Here is a 13,813-nt window from a genome sequence, read left to right as displayed (position 1 = left end):
TTTCCCATTGCAAAAATGGAAATAAGAAGGGGACATAAAGTGAAGGTGATCAGAGGAAGATTTTACAGGAGATATCAGGGGTGGGTTCTTTACACACAGTGTAGCAGGTGCGTACAATGCACTGCCAACAGTGGTAGTAGAGTCAGATACATTAGGGACATTTAGTGAACTCTTAGACAAGCAAATGGCTGATAGTAAAATGTAGGGTCAGTAGGATAAATGATCGGCACAACATTGAGGGCCAAAGGGCCTTTCGCTGTGCTGTACTGTTCTTCGATCTAAATAGGGAGGGTTACAATGGCACAAAGAGGTTTCAGAAAGCTGCAGAGGATGGGATCTGAATGAAGAGACACAAATAGGAAGGTGTGCTTGGATTGTCAGAGGTAACACAGACAGCAATGGTCTGATCTGGAGCAGACAACCCAGACTGGGGGTGCTGTGGGGACTGGAGGTAACTTCACAGGGAGGGAGGACCATAGAGCCACAAGAGGTTACAGAGCTATAGGGCCTGCAGGAGTTCATGGAGATGGGGAGGTTGGGAGAGATGGAGCAGTTTACACAGAAAAGGATGTTGGTAGGATGGGATGTTTCACACAGACAGGAGTGTTTGAGGTGAATGGAGCAGATTGTGGAAATCAAGACGGTTTTATAGATTAGAAGAACACACAGCTATGTGGATAGCAGTCGCGACTGAAGATGTTTATAGTTATAGAAAGGCTAAGTTTCTGCAGGTTATTTAGATATAGAGGATGTGGAGTTAGACAATTTTACCAGGAGGAAAGCACAGCAATTTTGGTTAGAGACAGTTTCACGGATGAGGGAGCATTAGTAACCTCCTCCAGTTTGGTCAAAGTGGGAAGGGTTGTAGGGGAGGGTGACGTTTCCACAGATAGGGGTGTTAGAGCTGGAGATGGTTCTGGAGATGAGTAGATGGATGGAGAGACTGGAACAGCTTGCATTGACAGGGTGGGAGGATGTTACACATATAGTGAGTCTTTTTGGAAGTGGATCAGATAGTCACAGGCATTGGAGTGAGTTCTACAGATCAGGGATGCTGCACGGACCCGAGAGGATTGTACGGTCTAAAAAATTGATTGTATCTTTCGGTCTGGAAAAAGATACAAATAACTTAAAGTCAATGTATGGGTGGATGATGAACAGACTGGAAGACCTGACATTGACAGGATGGGTGATAGGCAAGGGAGGATGTTACACAGATAGTGAGTCTTTTTGGAACTGGATCAGATAGTCACAGTCATTGCAGTGAGATCTACAGATCAGGAGTGCTGCAGGGACCTGAGAGGATTGCAAGGTCTCCACAGATTGATGATATCTTTAGGACTGGAAGAAGATACGAATAGCTTAAACTCTATGTATACTGTTTTCTTTTTCCTGAACAGAGCCTCAATATCCCTCAGCAGCCAGGGATCTCTGAACCTGCCAGATTCTCCCTTCACTGGAACACACTGGCCCAGGATTCTTGAGATCACCCTTTTAAAAGCCTCCCATTTGTCAGTCATTCCTTTTCCTTCACACAGACTCACCCAATCGATGGTAATCATAATGTAGAGGAGACGTTGTTGGACTGGGGTGGACAATGTTAAAAATCACACAACACCAGGTTCCAGTCCAGCAGGTTTATTTGGAGGCACTAGGCTTCAGAGCACTGCTTCTTCATCAGGTGGTTGTGGAGCACAGTCGTACGGCACAGAATTTATAGCAACAGGATGGCAATGTCATGGAACGTAATATCAAACACATTTAATTTCTGCCTTTCACTTTTAGGATGACCACCTGCGCTTCGAAAGCTGGTGCTTCGAAATAAACCTGTTGGACTATAACCTGGTGTTGTGCGATTTTTTAATTCACCCGATCAACCTCTGCTCGAATCTGCCAAATAGCCCCAAAATTGGCCCTACTCCAGTTTCACACCTTATTCTGTGGACCTGTTTGATCTTTTTCCATAACTATGTTAAAACTAAGACAGGTGTGGTCACTGGACCCAAAGTGTTCTCTGATTGATTATTCAGTGACTTGCCTGACCACGCTGTCTGAGGGGAGGTCCGGTGTTGCACCCACCTGAGTAGAGTTAGGCCTTGTTCGAGTTACATCTTGATTTCAGAAAACTTCTTGGACACATTTGACAAATTGAATTCCGTATGGGCCTTTTAGTCTGTGGGTGGCCCAGTCCATCCAGGGGAAGTTAACATCTCCAACCAATACTACATTATTATTTCATTAGGTACCTGCAATCTCTCTACACATCTGTTCCTCTCACATCCGCTGGCTATTTGGGAATCTTGAAGACTGTCAGAACAGAGTGCACACCCCCTTTTTGTTTCTAACGTCTAAACATATGGCCTCATTTGATGACTCTTAAAGAGTATCCTCTCGAAGCGCTGTTGTTCTGCCATCCCTTATCAAAAGGGCAGCTCCCCCTCCTCACTTAATTGTCCTTCTGTCACGCCTGAAGCATCTGTATCCTGGAACACTGAGCTGCCAGTCCTGCCCTTCTCTCAGCCATGTTTCTGTTATGGTTATAATATCCCAGTCCCCAGAGCAAATCCACGCTCTGAGCTTGTCTTCCTTACCAGTCAGGCCTCGTGCATTGAAATAAATGCATGTTAAACCAAAAGTCTTTTCCCTACCTTGGCTGTGCCCTTGGATATCCTGAATAGCAAACTTGTTCTCGATGGCTGATGCATTTTTCTGTTGACTGGTCGATAGGCCCTCCCTTATTGAGAGTCCCTGCCAAACCTTTTTAAACCCTCCCCGAATAACACTAACAAATCTCCCCGCTGGGATACTGGCGTCCCTCTGGTTCAAGTCAAACCCATCATCTTGTATAGGTCACCTCTACCCCAAAAGAGATCTCAGTGATCCAAACCTTAACCCCACCCCCACCAGCTCCTCAGCCACACATGTATCTGGCCTATCTTTCTATTTCTATCCTCACTGGGGCAGGTGGCACTGAGAGCAATCTGGAGATCACTTCCCTTGAGGTCCTGCTTTTTAACTTCGTACCTAACTCCTGATACTCATTTCACAGGACCCCATCCCATCGTCTACCTCTGTCATGTGGACCGATGTGCACAATGACCTCTGGATGTTCATCCTCCCCTTCAGAATGTTCAGTAACCGCTCAGAGACATCCTTGACCCTGGTTACCAGGAGGCAGCACACCACCTGGGGTCTCTTCTGCGGGCACACAGTTTCCTGTCTGTCCCCCTCACAACTGAGTCTCCTATCAGTATCTCTTTCTTCGAGAGGTTCTGGCAAACATATACTGGGAAGACTATCTGCAGTTTGTCCATATTTGGAAAGTGGGAGTATGTTAAAGTGATACAGTGAGAATTCAGGGCCAGTGTGTTCCTGACGAGGGAATAGTAAAGGCAGCAAATCCAGTAAATACTGATCAAGCGACATCGTGAGTTTTAAAAAGAAAACACAGTGCAATAAAACCAGGTGAAGCCATTCAAAAGTGTAGGGACTGCAAGGATATCCTTAGAAATGAGGGACACACAATGACCATAAAATATCCTTGTCAGATACTATTAAGGAAAAGTCACAAGGTATCTTATCAATATGTTTAGAATAAGAGGATTACTGAGGAAGTAATGAGGCCTGTTAGAAATAAAAGAGACAATCTGTGCATGTAGGTGAGGTCTTCAATGAATAATTCTCATCTGTATTCACACAGGAGCCAGGGATTTTAGTTGGGATGGTGAGGTTCGAGAACATGTTAAGATCAATACGGAGGAGGTATTAAATGTTTTCATAGGCATAAAGCTGGAGAAATCCCCAGTGCCCAATAAAATGTATCCCAGGCTGCTATGGGAGGTAAGGGAGGAGGTTGCTGGGGCCCTGGTGGATATATTTAATAGTTTTCTGGTCACAGATGAAGTGCCGAATGACTGGAGGATCACTAATGTGGTTCCTTTGTTCAGGAGCAGCAGGGATAGGCCAGGTAATTACAGAGCAGATAGTCTGACAGCAGGGGGAGGGACATTATTGGAAACAATTCTGAGGACAAATCAACACTTAAAAAGGTAAAGATCATCTCGGCTCAATCCTCACGGATTTGGGAGAGGAGGATACTGTCTGAGAAAGTCAGTGGAGTGTTTTGAAATGGTGTCTAAACGTATTGATGAGGGCAATGCAGATGTTACATGGAATTGAATAAGGCCTTTGACAAGTTCACACACGGAAGGCTGATCCAAAAGTAAAAAGCCATTGGGTTCCAAGGCAAGTTGGTAAATTGGATCCACAATTGGTGGACAGACTGCTTCGTGTTTGAAATTCCTTCACCAGTGGGTGTACCACAGGGATCTGTGCAGGAACCATTGCTGTTTATAATGGGCATTAACAACTCGGATGTGAAAGCAGAATGAACCATTAGTAGGCTCGCAAATGACATGAAAGGTGAGGTTCTGTCCACAGTGCGACGGTTGATCTCAGTCTACAGTTCAATGTCTTTCAGATGATAATTTGAGCAGGGTTTAGAGTGATCGAAGTGAGATAATACCCTGTGGGAGGAATGATAAGCGACAGACAGACATAATGAATGTTAGGTCCTTGTGGAGTGCTGAGGAATACAGGGACCTTGGTGGACAAGTCCATAGATCCCTGAAGGGGTTAGCACAGGGAGACAGGGTGGGGAATGGACCTGACCTGGGGGTGGGATGTGGACCAACATTCTGGTGGGGCAAATTAGAGAAGCGGCTTGAGAGTGTATAAACTAGTGGACCTTAAACTGTCATAAAGACAGAAAGAAGATTGAGACTGTTACACAAGTTAAAGAGAGCAATTCCAACAGACAAGGCAGGCAAGAACATAGCAGGGAATAGGGAAAAACTGATGATTAACCTGCATTTATTTCAATGCAAGGGGCCTGACAGCTAAGGAAGATGAACACGGGGATGGATGGGTATATGGGACTTGGAGATTATAGTTATCATTGTGCTACTATCTGTGTGGAATATGCACATTCTCCCCGTGTCTGCGTGGGTTTCCTCCGGGTGCTCTGGTTTCCTCCCACAGTCACAAAGATGTGCAGTTTAGGTGAATTAGCTATGCTAAGTTGCCCGTCATGTTTGGTGAAGATGTAAATGTAGGGGAATGGGTCTTGGTGGGTTGCTCTTCGGAGAGTCAGTGTAGACTTTTTGGACCAAAGGGCCTGTTTCCACACTGGAAGTAAACTAATCTAATCAAATCATTACAGAAACACTGCTGAGGGAGGGATAGGACCAACAAATCATTGTTTCAAGGTAGAGAGACCACAGGAAGCATGGAAGGGTTGGCAAGAGAGGAAGGACACGTGGTGGTGGGTTTTGAGTGCATGAACCATCACAGCAATACTTAGAGAGGACATTCTTATGGGATTGGCCACTGTGTTAGTGGAACTGTGAAATAAGAATGGGTCATCAATTTGATACGAGTGTACAGACCCTGAATAACCTGTGGCAGACTGAGGAACAAATATGTTGGGAGACCTCCTGTCTGTATCTGACATATAGGTAAAAACAATGACTGCAGATGCTGGAAACCAGATTCTGGATTAGTGGTGCTAGAAGAGCACAGCAGTTCAGGCAGCATCCGAGGACAGGCAAAATCCGAGTACAGGCGATTTTGCCTGTCCTCGGATTTTGCCTGTCCTCGGATGCTGCCTGAAGTGCTGTGCTCTTCCAGCACCACTAATCCTGTATCTGACATATGCTTACTTCTTTTTCTGAAATAAAACCTCAAATTTTCTAATCATCCAGCATTCCCTACACCTTACCAGCCTTTCCTTTCACCCTAACAGGAATGCTGGATACTGTCTCTGGACTGCCGTTATCTCATTTTGGAAGGCTTCCCAATTTCCAATGGTAAAGGTTTCATTCTCTCAAAATGGAAACTCCCCAATTACTGCATCTTGCGGAATTGTCACTTGAAAATAATGAAAAAAATAAAGAACATTCCAAACAAAGGCTTGGATGTGGTGAGCTCTGGTCAGTCACGTAAATATACACGGAGAATGCTTTCTACCTGAGCAGCACCAGGTCAGTGTCAGGCACACAGTCAGAATGGGCAAATAGATTCACATCTGAGCTCACATCTCCCAGCCTGGCAATCTGAAGCTGTGCACAGCCATCATGATAAATATCTGCATAAATAGTCCAATCAAAAAGAGTCAGTCATTTAAATTGTAATATCCTTCAGGTTCCACAAACCATTCTCGGTCCCATCCTGTAGGTTCTATGAATCCTGCTCCCTCTAGCCTCCTCAGGATCCACGTCCCTTCATACATTTGTACCATCCTCCAGATTCTGCAGCCCTTCTTACTTCTGTAACATGACCCGGACTCTACAACCCTTCCTTTACTCTGCAATATTCCCCAGAGGGGACTAGAGGGTGATGGGGTTGCAGAGACAGTGAATGAGATCAGGATGAGACGGTATTGCAGATATTAGGAATACTGCTGTGGTAAAAAAAGGAGGCTTCAGGACTTTTGAGGGCAGATGCTAATAAAGGAGGTTACAGAGCGAAGGAGGATTGTCGGGATATGAAGAGGTTTCACTGTTTGCGAGAGTTGTAGGGATCACAGGAAGTTACCAAGATAGGGAGGGTTTAAGATTGCAGGATTCCACAGACAACCTTTACAGGGTGAAAGGCAGGATTCTTGACAGTGTGGAGGAACAGAAGAATCTTGAAGTCCACGTCCATAGATCCCTCAATGTTATCACTCAAGTTGATTGCCTTGTTCAGAAGGTGTTTGTTGTGTTGGCTTTCATTAGCAGCGGGATTGAGTTTAAGTTCCATGAAGTTATGCTGCAGCTCTCTCTGGTTAGAGAACATTTGGTATATTGTGTTCAGTTCTGGCTGCCTCATTATCAGAAAGATGTGGAAGCTTTAGAGAGGGTGCAGAGTAGATTTATCAGGAGTGGAGGTCTAATGAAGGTAGGTTGAGAGCATTTGGGCTTTTCTCATTGGAATGAAAAAGGATGAGGAGTGACTTGATAGAAGTGAACGAGATGATTTGAGGCCTCGATAGAGAGGATAACCAGATACTTCTCCCATTGCAAAAATGGCTATAACGAGGGAACATAAATGGAAGGTGTTTGGAGAATGTTTAACGGGAGATGTGATAGGGTTTTTTTTTACACACAGAGTGGCAGATGCATGGAATGGACCGCCAATATTTGTAGTGGAGACCAATACATTAGTTACATAAGCAACACTTAGATAGGCACTTGGATGATAGTAAAATGTGGGGCCTTTAGTTTAGTTTAATCTGAGAGTAGGATAAAGGGTCAGTGCAACATCGAGGGCCGAAGGGCCTGCTCTGTGCTGTACCGCTCTATATTCTAAATAAGGAGGCTCACAATGGCACAAAGAGGTTTCAGAAAGCTGGAGAGATGGGATCGGAATTAAGAGACACAAATAGGAATGGTTGCTAGGATTGTCAGGAGGTAACAGACACAGCAATGGTCTGACCTGGAGCAAACGACCCAGACTGGGAGGGGTGTGGGGACTGGAGGTGGTTTCACAGGAAGGGAGGACCAGAGAGTCACAGGGTGTTACAGAAATGTGGAGAGCTGTAGGGTCTACAGGAGTTCATGGAGATGAGGAGGTGGGGAGGGATGCAGCAGTTACAGGCATAAAGATGTTGATAGGATGGGGTGGTTTGCACAGACAGGGGTGTTTTATGTGAATGGAGCAGATTACAGAAATCTAGACGGTTTTATAGATTAGAAGAACAAACAGACATGTGGAGGGCAGTCGTGACTGAAGATGTTTATAGTTATTGAAAGGCTTAGGTTCTGCAAGTTATTTAGGTATAGAGGGTGTGGTGTCTTACAATTTTAGCAGGAGATAAGGACATCCATTTTGGTGGGAGGCAGTTTCACAGATAAGGGAGCATTAGTAACTCCTGCAGTTTGGTCAAAGTGGGAAAGTTTGTAGGGGAAGGTGACATTTACACAGATAGGGGTGTAAGAGATGGAGAAGGTTATGGAGATGAGCAGATGAGGGACAGAATGGAAGACCTGACATTGACAGGATGGGTGAAAGGCAAGGGAGGATGTTACACAGATAGTGAGTCTTTTCGGAACTGGATCAGATAGTCACAGGCATTGCAGTGAGTTATAAAGATCAGGAGTGCTGCAGGGACCTGAGATTGATCATGTCCTTCGGACTGGAAGAAGATATGAATAGCTGAAACTCTATGTATGCTGTTTGCTTTTTCCTGAACAGAGCCACAATATCCCTCATCAGCCAGGGATCCCTGAACCTGCCAGATTTTCCCTTCACTCTAACAGGGACATACTGGCCCTGGATTCTTGAGATCACACTTTTAGAAGCATCCCGTTTTCCAGTCATTCATTTTTCTTCAAACAGTCTTGCCCAATCGATGATAGTCATAATGTGGAGGAGCCGGTGGTGGCTGGGATGGGCAAAGTTAAAAATCACACAACCCCAGCTTCCAGTCCAGCAGGTTTATTCGGAGGCACTAGGTTTCGGAGCGCTACTTCATCAGGTGGTTGTGGAGCACAATCTTAAGGCTCAGAATTTATAGCAACATGATAGCAGTGTCATGGAATGTAATATCAAACACATGTTGTCTAAGCCTTTCATCTTTTAGGCTGATCACCTGCGCTTTGAAAGCTAGTGCTTTGAAATAAACCTGTTGGACTATACCTTGGTGTTGTGTGATTTTTAATTCACCCAATTCACCTCTGCTCAATCCTGCCTCATGTCCCCAAATCTGGCCCTGCTCCAGTTTCACACCTTAATCTGTCAATCTGCCTGATCTTTTTCCATAACAATGTTAAAACGAAGACAGTTGTGGTCACTGGACCCAAAGGATAGGCCAGGTAATTACAGAGCAGACAGTCTGACAACAGGGGGAGGGAAATTATTGGGAACAATTCTGAGGGACAGTTTGAATCAATAACTGAAAAGGCAGGAAGCAATTAGGGATATTCAGCATGGATTTGGCAAAGGAAGATCCTGTCTGATGAATTCAGCTGAGTTTTCTTTGAAATTATGATTGAAAAATCTTGATGAGGGCAGTGCAGATGATGTGGGTTCCATTGGGTTCAGTACTGCCTTTGACAAGGTCCCACATGGAAGGCTGGTCCAAAAGGGAAGAGCCACTAGGATCCAAGGCAAGTTGGCAAATTGGATCCAACACTGGTGGAAGGTTGTTTCGGTGATGAGGAGCCTTTCACCAGCGGATGTACCACAGGGATCTGTGCAGGAACCATCGCTGTTTATTATGTACATTAATGAGTTGGATGTGATAGCAGAAGGTTTACAGATGACATGAAGGGTGAGGGTGTTGTCCACAGTGAGGGGGATTGTCTCAGGCTAGAGACTGAAGTTTGAAGTTGGGACTGAATTTCAAAGAGTCATTTCAAGCGATAAGGCAGGCAAGAGCAGAGCAGGCAATGAGGGAAAACCGATCAATAAAACTGCACTGACTTTGATGTAAAAGGCCTGACAGTTAAGGCAGATGAGCGCATGGCATGGATGGGAACATGGGACTGAAAATTCACAGGTATTACAGAACAACAGCAGAGGGAGGGAGGGGACCGGCAGCACAATGTTCCAGGGGACAGATGCTGCAGGAAGGACAGAAGGGGAGCTGAGAGAGGAGGAGAGCTGCTGGTTCTGATTGGTGAAACATCCCAGCAGGACTGAGAGAGGATATTCCTGCGGGACCGCCCAGTGAGGACAAAAAGGGGACATGACATAGCTTTGGCAAATAGAATTAAGGAGAATGCAAAGGGTTTTTACAAATATACTAAGGACAAAAGGGTAACTGGGGAGAGAATAGGGCCCCACAAAGATCAGCAAGGCGGCCTTTGTGTGGAGCCACAGAAAATGGGGGAGCTACTAAATGAATATTTGCATCAGTATTTACTGTGGAAAAGGATATCGAAGATATAAACTGTAGGGAAATCGATGATGACATCTTTCAAAAAGTCCAGATATACAGAGGAGGAAGTGCCGGATATCTTGAAATGCTTAAAGGTGGATAAATCCCCAGGACTTGGTCAGGTGTACTCGAGAACTCTGTGAGAAGCTAGAGAAGTGATTGCTGGGCCTCTTGCTGAGATAGTTGTATCATCGATAGTCACAGGTGACATGCCGGAAGACTGGAGGTTGGCAAAAGTGGTGCCACTGTTTAAGACGGGCGGTAAAGACAAGTCAGGGAACTATAGACCGGTGAGCCTGACCTCGGTGGTGGGCAAGTTGTTGGAGGGAATCCTGAGGGACAGGATGTACATGTATTTGGAAAGGCAAGGACTGATTAGGGATAGTCAACATTGCTTTGTGCGTGGGAAATCAAGAAGTAACAAAGTAACAAAGACGATTGATGAGGGCAGAGTGATAGATGTGATCTGTATGGATTTCAGTAAGGCATTCAACAAGGTTTCCCCATGGGAGACTGATTAGCAAGGTTAGATCTCATGGATTACAGGGAAAACTAGCCATTTGGATACAGAACTGGCTCAAAGGTAAAAGAGTGGTGGTGGAGGGTTGTTTTTCAGATTGGAGACCTGTAACCAGTGGAGTGCCACAAGGATTGGTGCTGGGTCCTCTACATTTTGTCAATTACATAAATGATTTGGATGCGAGCATAAGAGGTACAGTTAGTAAGTTTGCAGATGACACCAAAATTGGAGGTGCAGTGGACAGCGAAGACGGTTTCCTCAGATCTGGAACAGGTGGGCCAATGGGCTAAGTGGCAGATGGAGTTTAATTCAGATAAATACAAGGTGTTGCATTTTGGGAAAGCAAATCTTAGCAGGACTTAGACGTAATGGTAAGATGCACGGGAGTGTTGCTGAACAAACAGACCTTGGAGTGCAGGTTCATAGCTCTTTGGCAGTGGAGTCACAGGTAGATAGGATAGTGAAGAAGGGATTTTGTATGCTTTCCTTTATTGGTCAGAGTATTGAGTACAGGAGTTGGGAGGTCATGTTGCGGCTGCACAGGACATTGGTTAGGCCACTGTTGGAGTATTTTGTGCAATTCTGGTCTCCTCGCTATTGGAAAGATGTTGTGAAACTTGAAAGGGATCAGAAAAGATTTACAAGGATTTTGCCTGGGTTGGAGTGTTTGAGCCAGTGGGAGAGGCTGAACAGGTTGGAGCTGTTTTCCCTGGAGTGTCGGAGGCTGAGGGGTGACCTTACAGTGGTTTACAAAATTATGAGGGGTATGGATAAATGGATGATAGGATAAATAGACAAACTCTTTTCCCTGGGGTTGGGGAGTGCAGAACTAGAGGGCATAGATTTAGGGTGAGAGGAGAAAGATATAAAAGAGACCTAAGGGGCAACTTTTTCACACAGAGAATGGTACGTGTATGGAGTGAGCTGCCAGAGGATGTGGTGGAGGCTGGTACAATTGCAACATTTAAGAGGCATTTGGATGGGTATATGAATAGGAAGGGTTTGGAGGGATATGGGCCGGGTGTTGGCAGGTGGGACTAGATTGGGTTGGGATATCTGGTCGGCGTGGATGGGTTGTTTCCATATTGTACATCTCTATGACTCTATGACTCATGGGGGTTATAGAAATAAACTGCGTGGTTGCATCTGGGAGGAGATTAAAGGCATAGAGGTTTGCAGTTTCTGAAGGAAATTACATGAAGCGGGACCAGCAGAGTTTACAGAGACTGAGTGCGTTTTAGAGACAGGAAGAGTTCATAGTCATCATTAGAAATGTAGAAACCAATTTATGAGAGAAGCAGAGTCACTCTGCTTTGTGTCCAGAGACAAGGAGGAGTCTAACAGCTGGTGGAGTTACGAAGATACAGAACTTTTTTGTTGTCGTGACTGGAAGGTTACAGAGATCATGAAGGTAATAGGAGTTCAAAAAAGTCACAAAGACAGGGAAGTTTTTCAGGTCTGGAAAGGGCTACACTGACAGGGATGGCTTAAGGAACTGACAAGTTGTTTTTCACAGTTAAGGAGAGATGTGACAGAACCCGGGATTAAAGGCAAAGGCAGAAACTTGGAGAGTTTTACTGATATGAGGAGCTTACAGGGATAAGCAGGATTGTAGGGGCTGATAGAGATAGGGGAAGTGGTATCGATGAAACAGACAGCAGAGATACTGACAGACATAGGGAGGGTTCTGTGGAACAGATGAATTTACAGACAAGATGGTGATAATGAAGCCTGAGAATTTTCTCATGTTCCTTGCCCAGCATTGTTCCTACATCATGCCCTCAGGGTCTGAATTAAAGTCCACTAACTCCTCCCTGTGCTGTTTACTGTGAGTGATCTTACCGGCTGCAGGATTTACTGAAGGCTCCAGATCTCACTCTCCATCTCTCTCTGGCTGACCAACTGTCTTCAATGTGGTGATGGACGAGACAGGAATTGGGAATTCTGTTGAGTCAGGGACATCAGGAATACCTACAGGAGTCAGAGAAGTAGACAGAATGAAAAATTACATTGATGCAATGAAGGTTACACATGGAGAATGGCACTGAGTCCCACAGAGATCTGGAAATTCCCAGTCTCCATCCATGGCCTGTGCAGTTGCTTCCCTCTGGAGTGGAGAATGCTGTTGGCTCAGGATCTGGAATAGCTGGAAGAGCGAGAGACACTGACAGAGACAGCAATTAGACCCACACAGTGAGGGATACCACATGGAGAGAGACAGTGATATCAGCAGAATGCAGGAATGTATCAGGATCACACAACGGGTATTATCAGAAGTGGTTCTGACCAGTGAGCACTGCTACCAGTACTCAGGGAGGACTGAGCTATTTTATTGGGATAGGCTCCTCTGGTACCAGATTATGCAGTGTGTTATAAATGGACACAGATGAGGAGGGGGACAGGTCTGAGGTGAATGGAAATTCCCAAGTCAAAAGAGAAAGGTTGAAATATTGGAACACCATGGAGATGTGAATGAAGACCAAAAGAAAGAAACAGTAAGGGACTGAGTTTAATTGAAATATGACATTGTCAAACAGATTGGTGACAGGAAATTATTGGTTAAAATAAAGTAAATGCCTTTTCTGCCCCTCACAATTCCTCATACACCACAAGTGACATCACTTCCTGAAGAAGGGCTAATGCCCGAAACGTCGATTCTCCTGTTCCCTAGATGCTGCCTGACCTGCTGCGCTTTTCCAGCAACACATTTCCATCTCTGACATCACTTCCACCCCTCACATCATCGCTGATGTCACACACGCAGTGATTTCCACGCTCCCCCACTGCCGTGTTTGCCACCACTTCCGCCCACATCAACGCTACTCACCTGCATTCTGCTGACACCCCCCCCAGGTCCCGTCACCATCCCCGCCCCCAGAACCCTGAGGGGAACACCGCCCCTGCTCATGACTCCATCCCCATTCCCCCTAACACCACACCCACTCCAGTTACAGGCTCCATCGCCTCCTCTACATTGGGGAGACTGGACACCTCCTAGCGGAGCACTTTAGGGAACATCTCTGGTACACCCGCACCAATCAACCCCACCGCCCTATGGCCCAACATTTCAACTCCCCCTCCCACTCTGCCGAGGACATGCAGCTCCTGTGCTTCCTCCACCACCACTTCCTTACCGCCCAACGCCTGGAGGAAGAACGCCTCACCTTCCGGCTCGGAACACTTCAACCCCAGGGCATCAATGTGGTCTTCACCAGTTTCCTCATTTCCCCTTCCCCCATCTCACCCCCCTCCAGCCTTCCAGCTCAGCACCACACTCATGACCTATCTCCCTTTCCACCTATCCATTCCACCCTCGCACCCCCATCCCCACCCCCATTCACCCATTGTACTCTTTGCTACCTTCCTCCATC

At 45.8% G+C, this 13,813-nt stretch overlaps 1 long non-coding RNA gene across 1 annotated transcript in view; it reads right to left on the bottom strand.

Moving 5' to 3' along the window:
* Window positions 1-13,813, bottom strand: part of LOC148135767 (uncharacterized) — a 30,328-nt gene that overhangs the window by 15,568 nt on the left and 947 nt on the right. Inside the window, exon 2 of the long non-coding RNA XR_015754901.1 lies at window positions 12,285-12,413. This is a non-coding gene — a long non-coding RNA (uncharacterized LOC148135767). The remainder of the gene's footprint in view (window positions 1-12,284; window positions 12,414-13,813) is intronic.

Source organism: Chiloscyllium plagiosum, unplaced genomic scaffold, assembly GCF_037043375.1.
Source record: "Chiloscyllium plagiosum isolate Xiang-an unplaced genomic scaffold, Cpla_swu_hap1 HiC_scaffold_48, whole genome shotgun sequence".
In the NCBI taxonomy this organism is placed as follows: domain Eukaryota; kingdom Metazoa; phylum Chordata; class Chondrichthyes; order Orectolobiformes; family Hemiscylliidae; genus Chiloscyllium; species Chiloscyllium plagiosum.
The sequence above is the reverse complement of the archived record's forward strand: the minus strand, read 5'-3'. Positions and strand labels throughout refer to the sequence as shown.